Below are 14,101 nucleotides of genomic sequence, written 5' to 3'. Positions count from 1 at the left end.
GTTCACTTTTCAAACTGTTGCCACAAAATGTTAGAGTCCTGCATTATATTTGAAGAAATTAAATAATGAAAAATCTGCATAAATGTATGTATATTTCTCGTATTGTGATAAAACAACGGTACATAGAGTCATCGAATTTTGAATAACGTAATCCTCCAACGAATATGAGCATGTGGAAGACCCAATTTGAAATTTGAAATTTGTTTTAGGATCGATTTCCTATTTTTTAAAACTTTGACGAATTTTTGATTAACAAACTCAAGGATTTCAAAGCGAGCAATGGCAACGTTGTGCAGAAAAAACATTTTTATCTCCAGCGCGTGAGTCTCTGTATCGGAAATTCTAAAGATATGCTCGTTTTAAAACTATTTTGCAATATTGCTGTTGCACTGGATCTTATGGTTTAAGTGCGAGGAACATGATATTTAATAAAGAAAGGTAACACACAAAATGTTAAAAAACGCCCCTTTGGACGTAATTTAAAATCTGAAACATTTCAGATTTTGTTTTTTATTTTATTTATTTATTTTTTTGAGGGGGGGAATATGTGTGCGTGTGACCTTTCGGATTTCTCTAAACATGTATCTAGAAAGGAAGATTTTTAATCATTGAATGTATTTCTGATCCGCCAAAACGTATGTGCGACGACTAAGAGAGGCCATAACAAACTTCGTGTCAGTTACGTTCACAAAATTCGAAATATTTCGGGACCTGATCTGAAGTTGGAAGACGCAATCCGTACGGCACAGCCACTTTGGCTAAGGAATTGTGTCTAAGGATCTAGTGCAGTGGTGTTAGGCTGGCGGTACCTGAAGCAATTTAACCGGCCCGCAACAATTGTGTATTAGTTGCAAATAAGATGCAAGATTTTAAGATTTTTGATTAATTGAAATCGCAGTTTACATCATTTTCGTTATCACTTGAAACGAACGTGAATAACGCATCGTAATATCTATTAAATGGAGCTAATTAATTTATAATATGATATAAAACTTACTCAAAGATTTCAAGATACAGATCTAAATTTCTTCTATTCGTACTTGTCAAAATAATAAATAACTTCAGTTACCAGTGTTTTGCATTTAGAATAATCGCTTTGTTTGGGAATACACATAGATATGTAAACAAGCTTTTTATCACTGTTTAGAATTCGAAAGAAAAGAAGGCGATTGAACGAAGATCATCTACAATCCCCGATGAAGATCATTTTTAGCCCAAAGGGGCGTTAGACCCAAAGGGCTATTAGTGTCAAACGACATTTTTGCGCCGTTTCATTTTCTGCGTTGATTCGGTTTTCAAATTGTTACCACCAAATATTATCGCCATGCGTTACATTTAAAGAAACTAAATAATGAAGAATTTTCAGGAATGCATGAATGTTTCTCGCACTGTGAAAAAACAACGGTACCTAGAGCCATCCGATTTTGAATAACGTAGTTCTCCAACCGAACATAGTCACTTCGAAGCCCGAATTTTGAATTTCGAATTTTTTTATTATCTATTTGAAATTACGTAAAAATTTAACAAATTTTTGATTAACAAATTCTACGATTTCAAAGTGAGCAATGGCAACACTGTACGAAAAAAAAAAAACATTTTTATCTCAAGCGCGCGAGACTGTGTATTGGAAATTCTAAGGATATGCTGTTTTGCTGTTTTCTGATATTTTGTGACATTGCTGTTGAATTGAATTTTATGTGGTTTAAGTGCGAAGAGCAGAATATTTAATAAATAAAGATAACGCACAAAACGTTAAAAAAAACCTTTTTTGCGTAATATAAAATCTGAAAGCTTCCAAATTTTTATTTATTTATTTATTAGTATTTTGTTTCAGTGCACGGGTATTATGAAAATTTTATATAATTATTTATAATATTTACATACAAACACATATTAATATAAATATTTACATACGATTATTTATAATATTTACATTATTTTAAATTTATTTACATACAAACGTACGTATTTTAATTTATATGTAGAATAAAAAATTTAATAAATAACAGAAAGAGAATAAACTGTTATTATTTAATCTGGAGTTTTGTCTTGCTTGGGAAGTGCTACAAAAAATGTCGAAACTGCGTGTAGGGTTATAAATTAAAACTCTTATGTTTATTTATGAAGAAAACCTTAACATTTTAAAATTATGTTATTATTTCACTGTTTATTTCTTTACTTCTCTGTGGGAAGGAAAGGAAGTATTGTAATCACAAAATATTCCAGACACCATATTTCAACGAAAATATCCATTTTGACCGCTATCAAATGCAATTTAACGATGTTTTTGCGTGACATTTGTACGTATGGATAGAATAAAGGAATCTTTCCCCCCCAAAAAAATTATAAAACTGATTTAAAATGGATTCAGAAGAAATTTTTTTTCCTGGCGTCTGTTTGTACGTACGTGCGCATGTATGTATGTATGTATTTATCTCGCATAACTGGAAAACGTGTAGCCTCAGAACGTTGAAATTTTGTATATAGGAGCTATGCACCTCCCTTTTTGGTGGCAATCGGCCGCACCAAAAGTTAAATAAATATATATATACACATATACCCACTCAGTTTGGCTCAGTTTTTTTTATTCTTATATGTTGGTAAATAGTGCAGATATTGCTTTAAAAATGATTGAATTATGTTGTTCTTATCTTCCGGTTAAGGTTTTTATACCTTTAGCTAACCTGTATACAGTATTTGTAGAATTATCAACAATTTAGAAGTCGTTTATGGGCGGCTAAGTCTAAATTTTACCATAGCAGCCATATTTCTTTACATTTGAAACTTAGAATAGTGAATTTGTTGCTAATCTAAAAAAACTAAGCTTCGCAACAACTGCTTCTTTCTTATTTGCCTAATTTCTTTTATACATCGTTTTAGATTTATTATAGTATTTGAATAGAACATGTGGCAACGATTAGATAATTCTTCAGATGATATAATTTTTGCGTATTCTGAGTTATAAAATGAATGAGATGTAACGCTGTTAAGTAAACCTAGCGCCAGAGTGTCGCTATGGTAAACAAATATAGTGAAATTTAAAGAGTGCATTTATTCTATTGTGGCTTATGCGCTATTAGACGAAGTAGATTTAATTCAATTCAATACGTTTAAATGAAATGTGCGCGTAATTTAATAATCCGTGCAAGGAAGTCATGCGGTGTACACATCAGAATTTTTTTTTCGCAAAACCATCCAGCATAACATAGAGGTATACTAGATTGTACCAGTAGCGGTTATGTAAACAATACACAAATATTTCTTACTGCAGAATATGGATTTGTAGTTCTTAAACGATTTTTATTTAGAAAAAAATCCTTACGACTTGCAACACTTATTAAGAACGAGAGGAAATAGGATTGTTCGTAATAGTGTTAGATTATTCTAAATTTGTTTTGGAGATCGTATTTTAGAAAAAAACTGCAGAAGTCCAGAAGAAGCGCCCTTGTATGTTTCTGTTTCGGTTTCGCTATCAATAACGGAAATAAAAATCTGAGATAATTCTTTCTTATCGAGGAATTCTTTCGTATGATCCTAATTTAATTATGTTCGTAATTTGCATTCGAAAGTTTCAACGGAATAAAAATACGTAAGATAAATATATATCTGTTGAAATCACAAAGTGATTTCTTCACAATTAACTCCGTAAGGGAAGTTAGAATCTAATCATTCGTCACCTGCCTCGACGATCTAGCTGACTAACCCCTGCAAAATAAAATTTCTAGCAATAAATGTCGTCCATAAAAGTATGTCGACAGCTATGCCATCGCATCGATATTCATCCGTCCCAAAAAGGCCCCAAATTTTGATTGGCGGACGGACTCCGGAAACATCTGATCACTTTACTTTCAGGAGCTTTTGTTTTAAATCCAGGCTCGTGAGCCAGCTGCTATGAAACTTCTTGACCACTCAGGAAATATGTAACGCGTGGTCTATTTTTACATTGCCGTTTATGTTTACTCTCGGCGAACGTGACTCACGGTCCCTTCTTGCATTAACTGCGACCGGAGAGCGGTTAAAAGGCCCAGATAGAAGCGACAGCTGGCTCATTCAAGCCCGTATTTTATGACTCTCGAGATTACTCAGGCTGTCATACAAATTACGCTCCGATTATCAGAGAGGACCGTTGACGGAGCAATGCGTAGGTGGAAAGCATCTGGGGGCCTTCAGAAAATAATAAGCGGCAAGCTGGATGTTTCTTCAATCGTTGATAAATTTTGTTCCCAGCATTTCAACTCCCCTAATCACTGTACCGTCTCGGCGGCCGTTCATAGAATGTGCTTCTGTTATTTTTAAAATGGATTCGTGCACGTGGTCGTTGTTTTCATCTAACTAACAAAAACAAAACCTCGCAAACTACTTGCAAAGGTGACGCCCAACTTCTCCCTCCTAACTTATGCAATTTATCCGAGCTTGATATGAGAACCGACCCATCACAGAGAAGCAAACTCGAATAGTCAGTCTATCAATTTCATCGAGTCAGTTGCCTATTCACTTCAACTCTTATTATTTATGAATGATTTGAGGCTTAAGAGGTAGAAGAGACAGCAGTAAGAAAGGTCGATATTCAGTTACAGATATAGCCTGTTTGCAATATTTCATTATGACATTTATATTGAATTTTTTATTCCAAATCATTTCGAGGAATAGTAATTTATTTTAATATTATGTACTAAGGCTGGGATGTTACAATGATTAGTCTGTGAAATAGTCTTATAAATATTCCAAATAATTTCTAGAAATTTGAGTCTTCCTAAAAGCGCCACATCAGTTTGAATTATTGTTGTGCACGTCGCAGTGGAAGTAAAGTAATTCAAATCCATGTGGGTGAGACATGGTAAAATGTTGCCATGATCTCAATTGGACTGATATATTTTTAAGATAAAGTCTAGAGATGTGTAGATAAGTAGAAAGGGAGATAAATATTTTATTAGATATTGTAATGGTAATATTACTATGCATTCTTACTGGAAAGTAGATTTCCTTTAAAGAAATACTCCTGTGATAGTTACCTCTAATGTAATTTATCCATGACTACTTTACATTTGTTATGTTTTCTTACTGTAACCGCGCTTTTCAGAAATTAAATGATTTGCCTAGTTTTCCCTTCCGATTTTCGATGATAAAATTAGTGCAAAAAAATCTGATGTGTACACCACATGACTTCCTTGTACGGAATATTAAATTATACGCATTTTTTCTTGCATTTTATTTAAACTTATTAGATTGAATTAAACCTACTTCGCCGACAGCGCATAAACCACAATAGAATAAATGCATTCTTTAAAATTCAATTTGTTTACCATAGCGACACTCTGGCGCTAGGTTTATTTAACAGTATTATATTTCATTCGTATTATAACTCAGAATGCACAAAATGTATATCATTTAAAGAATTATCTAATCGTTGCCACATGTTCTATTCAAATACTATAATAAAGCTAGAACGATGTATAAAAGAAATTAAGCAAATAAAACAAAAAAGAAACAGTTTTTCACAGACGATTGAGTGTTTCTCATTTAATTAATTCAGTTCTCACTTCGCGAGAAGGCAAAAATACATAATACCTCAAGATATCTATATTAAAAATTACGAAGTAAATCTTAAACACTTATTTCCTCTAAAAAATTCCAGAAAGGATTAAGCATGTTTTAGTTGGCAATAATAAATGAAGGCGTTATCTTTGTTGTTGCGAAGCTAAGTTTCTCTAGATTGGCAACAAATCCACTAGTCTGCTGTTTCAAATGTAAACAAGCAATGGCCGCCATAAAAAAAAAGGCTTAGCGGCACTTAAACAACTTTAAAATTGTTGATAATTCTAAAAATATTGCATACAGATTTACTAAAGGCATAAAAACCTTAACCGGAAGATAAAAACAACATAATTCAATCATTTTTAAAGCAAAAAATGTACAATTTACAAACATATAAGAGTAAAGAAACTGAAATCACTGATCAGGGTAACAGAGTGGATATATATATAAAGATATTTATATTCGTTTGGTGCGGCCGATTGCAACGAAAATACGAGGTGCATATCTACATGTTATAGCAGTCCTATATACAACATTTCAACGTTCTGAGGCTACTCGTTTATGAGTTATGCGAGATACGTACGTACGCACGTACGTACATACGTTCGTACAGACGTCACGAAAAATTCTCTTCAGAATTAATTTTAAAGCAGTTTTATAATTTTTTTGAAGGAAAAGAGTCTTTTATTCTGTCCTTACATACAGATATCACGCAAAAACATCGTTAAATTGCATTCGATAGCAGTCAAAATGGATATTTTCGTTGAAATATGCTGCCTGAAACTTTTCCCGATTACAATAATTCCTTTTTACTCCGTACAAGGAAGTAAAAAGAGAAAGTGCGCTAGGAAATGCAATAAAATAAAATAAAATGTTTAACAAAATAAACAAAAAAAAAAAAAAAAAAAAAAAAAAAAAAGTTTCTGTCCCGCGATACGTAAAGCATTCAAATCCTGTCGTAACAAACTTTTAAAAATTTTAAGATAATTCCAAAAATCGATTCATGTATTGTGATAATTTACTGCGTAGTCGTGATGGCTGAGTGGAAAAGGCAGGAAGAAGACGTTGACAAAACTCATTTCAGCGAATCACCGTCTTTATTTTTAGGGACTTCGACGTCATTTCTTTGCGGAAAATATACTTTCTGATCATAAGCAAATACAATAATTTTTATACACGCGTTACGTCATCTTAGATAATGAACAACGGAGGGCATAGCAGCGTAGAGATGATTGCATGGCAGAAGTTAGGAAAAGGAATGACGTAGTTACTTGCGAAGCAGTATTTATACTAATTAGACGCACATTTAAATCTGTCATGATTGGGTAATTTTAGATTTTACTTCCTTTTTTCAAGCAGTGTCATGCAATTTGGAAACATCTCGAATTTAGAAGAACAGATGAATTTATGGAAAGAGCACCAAATTTAGAATAGTCAATTTTAAGGTTGCTAATCATTTCTTAGCGAAGCCATTGTATTTTATTATATCTTACACACACATCTCTCTCTATATAAATTAGCTAAGAAATTTTATTTCTAAGCTTTCTAAAAAATTCATTAAATTTGCGGAATTGCTACATTCATAATGAATTCTTTATAGTACTTCACTTTAATTCATCTCACCTTAATTTCACTAATTTGAATTAAAACTCAACTCACAAGTTTGACTTAAACTCAAATTGACAGTTTGGCACCATACTTCTTCCTAGACTAAAAGACGAAACACCTTCGCATTTATTAATTATTGTTAATTGAACGAAAGTTGGTTTTTTCCCCCTTGAAAAGTCAACCAATTTCCGATCAGTGACGATAATTACTTAGTTTATTAACTTTCAACTTAAAAGTTTCCATTTCTATATTTCCTGATTCAAATTCAATTTACCTTTAAAAATACTATTAGGAAATAATATATTCATATTACTTAGTAAATAAATTATTTATATATACATATTTTGTAAAATACGTTTTTAATATCAAATTTATAAAATAATTTGTCATAGAGTTTCATGGGAACAAGGGATTAAAAAATTCTCTTTACAAAATTTATCTGCAATTTTTTTTTTTCATGAATAAAAGCGTGGGTCATCCTTAAAAAATTTATAGAGATAATAACGGGTACTTCTGTCAATGCAATTCTATTAATAGCTTTGAATATTTTGGAGCCAGGAATATTATGAAACAGTTCATAAGTGAACTTTTGCTTTGAAGACATTATGAACAGGTCATAAATAAATGGTACTTACGTATTATCGCAACCGCCTTAGTAGAAGTCGCCAAATTTTCAGAAGCTGCCAAATTCTGGCAACCATGCGCGTAACAGTTCTTTGGGTAACCATATCTATTGTGAGTTGCAATCCGAAAATTCACCAAATGACCTTTGCTTCTGTAAAAAATCGCCAAACTTCACCAGGGTGGTTGCGCTAACACGTAAGTACCTAATTTTTTTTTAATTTTCCTAATTAAAATTCTATGAAAATTTCAATTAATATGTTTCTAGTTTTATTCATATCGAATTAGTTGAATCCCATTGCTATTTTGAAAGACATTTTTTCTCATTGTCCAATGTTATCATTCGGTTAATCAAGCCTTATACAACTAATGAATCAAGGAATTATCCAGAATATAAAGATAAACTACGATTCTTTTTTATGCGTCTACGTGTGAATTTTGTAAGTAGTGTCTACGAAAGGGATGGGATCGAAAAAAAAAAAAAAAAAGTTTGGCGGGCCAAGATAAATTTTTCTAAAATTTTAAATACAAGTCAAATCAAGTCAATTAAATCAAGTATTACAATTGAACTATGTTAATGAGCTAAATGAAATTGCGATTTCATTTTTAAAAGTTCCTTATATTGAGGTTCGAAGTGAGATGTACTGATTCTAAGGAACGAGGATAAATGCTCACCTGTCAGTCTACTTCTGAAATAATTCTTTCTAAGATTTACGGTTGAAAACACTTGTTCACATATTTAAGATGAAGTAAACATAGCACATTTTCTGGGCGTGAGATATTAAATTTGGGAAATTTACTTTCGATAATGATTTGTAAAACTCTAACTTTGGCATATTTAGCTGCTTGAGATGATTGTTAGATTGCAACTCAATTAATTCAAGCTGCAAGTGTGACTGACCTCACTGCTTCACAATTTACCTTGAAAGGCATGGTAAAAAAATCCAATTCTGTTTGAATGGCACTGAAATTTTGAAATCTTCGTTCTAACTCCAAATGCAGTTTTTTTAAGCCATCGTCATTCTTAAAAGCTTCTCTTCATTTACTGAGGGTATTGAATTTAACCTCGGGAAATGAAACTAGTAGCTAGCTGCCCAGCAAACAGATTAAATTTTATTAAACTTTAAGTTTAGATAATTAAGTTTTTTCTATGATGTCTAATTCACCTATAATTGGATTCCCATATGTCTGCTCCCCGAGAAAGAGATAACGCTTGTTGGCGCCAATCTACAGCTATAACTAACAAAGAACTCCTGCTGTTAACACTTTACCGATTGAAAGCTGTCTGTGCTTGCTATTTCTGTCAATTTATGTTTTGTAGAACAAAAATAGAGAAAGTAAAAAGATCATCAGTCCTTTGAAAAAAAGGAAGGAAAAATAATATTTAAACAAAGTAGAAAACGAGATGGATATATAATATATAAATATATATTTCTTTTAATTTGCCTCGGATCGGCAAATTAAAATTCTATCCAAGAGCCGGATAGAACCTTCCGGCGCGGGCTGTAGTTTGCCCATCTTTGGTCTACGATATTTGGAAATAATTCCCTGTGAAGGACGCCATATTTACTTTGTCTGTTTCCTGGAAAGAAATAAAGAACATTACTTTATATCGGCTGTGGGTGTAAATTGTGGTCTATGATCATGTACACCTTAAGAAAAGAAAAAGGAGGGGGGGCAGTTCTATATCTTCCTACTGAGTTCTATCTCTCTCTACTGGGTCGATTGACAAAATTTAACTTGCGTTTTTCATGTCTCGAAATCGCGACTTAGGATATATAGTACATTTCTGTATAGCATTGTTCTAACATAGGTACTCTGACACAAAAGTGGACGAATTTTTAAATTATGACCTATAATTTTTAGTATAACCTATAATATTTGTTATAAGCGATAATAACTAAAACAGTGGCTTACGTGTTTTGTTGAAATTATTTGAAAGAATGAACGATGCACCTTTTTTTCCGCTCATGCACAACGAAAGGGAAAGGAAAATAGGTTACCATAAATTAAGAATTTCGCCAAATGAATTATTCTTGGCGCAAATTGAAAAAAACTACACCGAGATAAATTTTTAAATTTCTCGGTAAGTTCCTCACGAAATTTTACAAAATTTAATATTTGGGCATAGTTTGAGTCGTAAAATCGAAGTATGAAAACAAAATCGGCATACCTTTTCAGAAAAAAGTGCAATTTTGTGTTAAAACACCTATGCTAGAGGAATGCTACATATAAATCTAATATATATCTTATCTTAAGTCGCGCTTGACACGAAAAACGAAAATTAAATTTCATCTATCGGCTCAGTAGAACGGGAGATAAAGAATTGTCTCATTTTTCTTTATGCAGAGTGTACATAGATGACGAATCTAAAGAGAAAAATTCTATAGATTTTAAAACAAGTCTAGCACCCGTGTCAGACGTCTTGGATTCACTTATATGTTCCGAGTTGATTCGTGTTATTGAAGAGAAGGTGCAAGCGTGGATGAATGTAAACATTTTTGTTCCCGTGGCAGTCTCTCAAAATGACGACGAAATAAGCGGCCATGTACTGGGAAAGAAGGAAGATGGTGAAGAGGAGGGGGATGGAACTATAGACGACACGTACAGCAAGGAAAATACTCGGAAGGAAGCTGACGAAGAGTTGCAATCTTGTTCCTCTGTGTCCATACATGATGCCATGAAGCTGTATTGAACAGGGCCGGATTTAGACATGAGAAGGTCCTCAGCTATTTGAGATATGGGGCCGTTTATAATGACATATTTGGCACTGACATAGATGTTATATGTCAGTGCCAAATATGATTCTCGGAACCTAGAGGGTTTTTTGAGGTCCACCAAGAAAGCGGGCACCCTAAGCTATAACTTGTGGAGCTTATATGTAAATTCTGCACTGGTATTGAATACACAGCGAATTTCTCAAAGAACGGCGACAATTTTGCGAGGACACAGAAAGAGACAGACGAAGTTATATACTAAGAAATGACACTAAGAAATTCGTAATTTTGATGTGATAATAAATACTGTAAATTTAAAATGGTGCTTAATTTTGTGATTCTGAAATCTAAAATCGTGTAATGTGTTTTAATTTTAAATAACCTGTCCGATTTTCCGTATTATTACTTCCTTGTACGAAGTAAAAAGGAAGTACTGTAATCGCGAAAAGCTTCAGGCAGCATAGTATTTCAACGAAAATATCCACTTTGACCGCTTTCGAATGCAATTTAACGATGTTTTTGCGTGATATCTGTACATAAGGACAGAATAAAAGAATCTTTTCCTCCAAAAAAACTAAAAAACTGCATTAAAATGAATTCGGAAGAGAATTTTTCGTGGCGTCTGTACGAACGTATGTACGTACGTATCTCGCATAACTCAAAAAACGGGTAACCTCAGAACGTTAAAATTTTGTACATAAGACTACTATAACATGTTGATGTGCACCTCGTATTTTGGTTTCAATCGGCCACGCCAAGCGTATATAAATATATTTATAAATATCTCCACTCTGTTACCGGGCTCAGTGATCTCAGTTTCGTATGTAAATTGTACATTTTTTGCTTTAAAAATGATTGAATTATGTTGTTTTTATCATCCGGTTAAGGGTTTGATGCCTTTAGTAAATCTGTATACAATATTTTGAGAATTATCAACAATTATAAAATTGTTTAAGTACCGCCAAGCCTAATTTGATGGCTGTCATTGCTCCTGTTTACATTTGAAACAGCTGAGTAACGGATTTGTTGCCAATCTAGAGAAACTTAGCTTCGCAACAACAGAGATAACGCCTTCATTTATTATTTAAATCATGCTTAATCCTTTCTGGAATTTTTTCGAGGAAATAAGCGTTTAAGATTTAATGTTTAATACAAATATTTTGAGTTTTTATGTATTTTTGCCTTTTCGAGAAGTGAAAACTGAATGAATTGAATGAGAAATACTCAATCGTCTGTGAAACACTGTTTCTTTTTTATTTTGTTTGCTTAATTTCTTTTATACATAGTTCTAGCTTTATTATAGTATTTGAATAGAACATGTGGCAACGATTAGATAATTCTTTAAATGATATAAATTTTGCGCATTCTGACTTATAATATGAACGAAATATAATACTGTTAAGTAAACCTAGCGTCAGAGTGTCGATATGGTAAACAAAGTGAATTTGAAAGAATACATTTATTCTATTGTGGTTTATGCGCTTTCGGCGAAGTAGGTTTAATTCAATCTGATAAGTTTAAATGAAATACAAGAAAAAATGCGTATAATTTAATATTCCGTACAAGGAAGTCATGTGGTGTACACATCAGATTTTTTATTTTAGTTTGGCTGAAAGAGCAAACCTCCACCAACGGAATTAGTATGCCGCAGTTTCTACAGTTGGCATCAAGACACACGAGCAAGTAAGTTCTACAAATATACATTTTCAGTTATCCGGAACCGACACAATGCCATTGTTCCGGTTAAAATTGGTTCTATCGCATTTAAAAACATTAGAAAGAAACTCTATTCGGTTGCAATGGCATTAGTGTGACGTCGGTTGCGTTGTATATAGAATTTCAGCTGCAAAAGCAGAAATGATGATCCTGCCTGATCTGCATAAATAAGTACTTCTATTTTTAATTACTTTATGACGACATCGTAGAGATCATTAAACTCCGGGTGGAGTATAAAATAGGTCACAGAACATCTCTCTCGGAATCCGAAAACACTGATACCTTTGAAAAGAGGAGACGGAAGTAATTAAGCTAGTAGACTGAAATACAAAGCTTAAATTCAATACAAACAAAATTAAATTCAGCGCTGAACACCAAATGTGACTTGTAAATAAAAATTTCTAAACTTATATTAAAATTGTTAGCTCGAAAAGGATGGCCTCGAAGGAAGATTTTGCGTCTTCCACTATAAACGACGAATCACTTTTCAAATTGTTGCCACCAAATATTATCGCCGTGCTTTATTTTTAAAGGAATTAAAATAATAAAAAATTCTCATTATATCTGCATGCTTCCGTCCTCACAGATCTTTCTTTATCTTGCTATGGTTCAAGCAAAACTCCGGGAAAAAGTCGGTATTTCAACTGCGCGATGATCAGCGATCATTAAATAATTAATTAAAGCAGGAGTTCCCAAATTTTTTTGTCCCTAAGAGCACATTCTAGAATGTAGATTGGATGGCGGGCACCATTTACTTTTTCAAGGTGAATTTATAGTTGGACAGAGTTAATAACACACGCACATCAAAAAAGAAATCGGTCGCATTTCGCTTTGTGCTGGTATATGTGTCGGACGAAATTTCTATTTCATTGAAAATGAGAAAACTTTCACACAGAATTTTATTGAAAACTAAAACATTTTTATTGTGATCGCACAGCGGCGGGCACACGTTAAATGAGACACGTTAAATGCACACGTTAAATGACGTTGATGTCGCCCGCACAGCGGCGGGCGACATGGTGCCCGCGGGCATAGGGTTCGAAACCCCTTTATTAACCTTTAACTGCTGTGAGCGGTCTGTCAGACCGCGCGACATTTTTCATTAAATGCTTCCACCTCTTAGAATAATTAATGGGTATTGCCATCCTTAGTACCTTCCTAAAACAGTTCTCCAAGGTCACATACCAAGTTGCGTTTGGCTAGCTCTATTTATTCTTTTATTTTTTTTTAAATTTTCTCCCCTCAGCGGTCTGTGGGACCGATCACAGCAGATACGATTCAAATTTCGGCCGCTAAAGTTCACTTTTCGTTGTTGTTACATATTTCGCTTTTTTATAAATATTCTTGAAATTGCTTCAAATGCGTGCAGGAAACGTTCTATATATCTTACCCAAGAACAATTTCAGTAAATATTTCGAAATTGGTCTAATTTAGAGTTCTATGATGAAAGTGCCCATGATGAAATTATAGAGAGCGACCACGACACAAATTCAGAAATATCTGCCGATGAAAATGAAAATCCATGTTCTCCTTCTGCAAGAGATTTTTTATTGGAAAAAAATTAATTCAAATAGTCTATTCAAGTGCCCAACAAGGGTGTTCGAACTCGTAATCACAATATTATTCTTCGTTCAATATATACAGCTGCTCGTAGAACCCGACGTTGGCCTATGGCAATATTCTTCAGAAACTTGGATATATGTGCAATAAATACATTCGTACTATTTCAATCTTATCCCATTGGCTCCGAAAATGAAACGAAAAGATTTGATTAGCAATTCAGTCGATGCAGTCTCGTGTAAAACGGAGGACAACTTCATCATTTTTACCTGAAGAACTCAAACTTACAATAAGAAGAGTTTTCGGAATAAATGATGATGAAGGAAACATTGCGATCGAAGACG

General features: G+C 33.3%; 1 long non-coding RNA gene across 1 annotated transcript in view; it reads left to right on the top strand.

Annotated features, from left to right (window-relative positions):
• Nucleotides 1-12,164, top strand: part of LOC146994906 (uncharacterized) — a 162,372-nt gene extending 150,208 nt beyond the window's left edge. The window contains exon 3 of the long non-coding RNA XR_015043722.1: nt 12,086-12,164. This is a non-coding gene — a long non-coding RNA (uncharacterized LOC146994906). The remainder of the gene's footprint in view (nt 1-12,085) is intronic.
• Nucleotides 12,165-14,101: the final 1,937 nt, after the last annotated feature.

The sequence above is a fragment of the Stegodyphus dumicola genome, chromosome 10 (genome assembly GCF_044657685.1).
Source record: "Stegodyphus dumicola isolate Sdum_Otavi_A_Nest chromosome 10, ASM4465768v1".
NCBI lineage: Eukaryota > Metazoa > Arthropoda > Arachnida > Araneae > Eresidae > Stegodyphus > Stegodyphus dumicola.
Note: the sequence above shows the minus strand (reverse complement) of the source record. Positions and strands in the feature narration are given on the sequence as shown.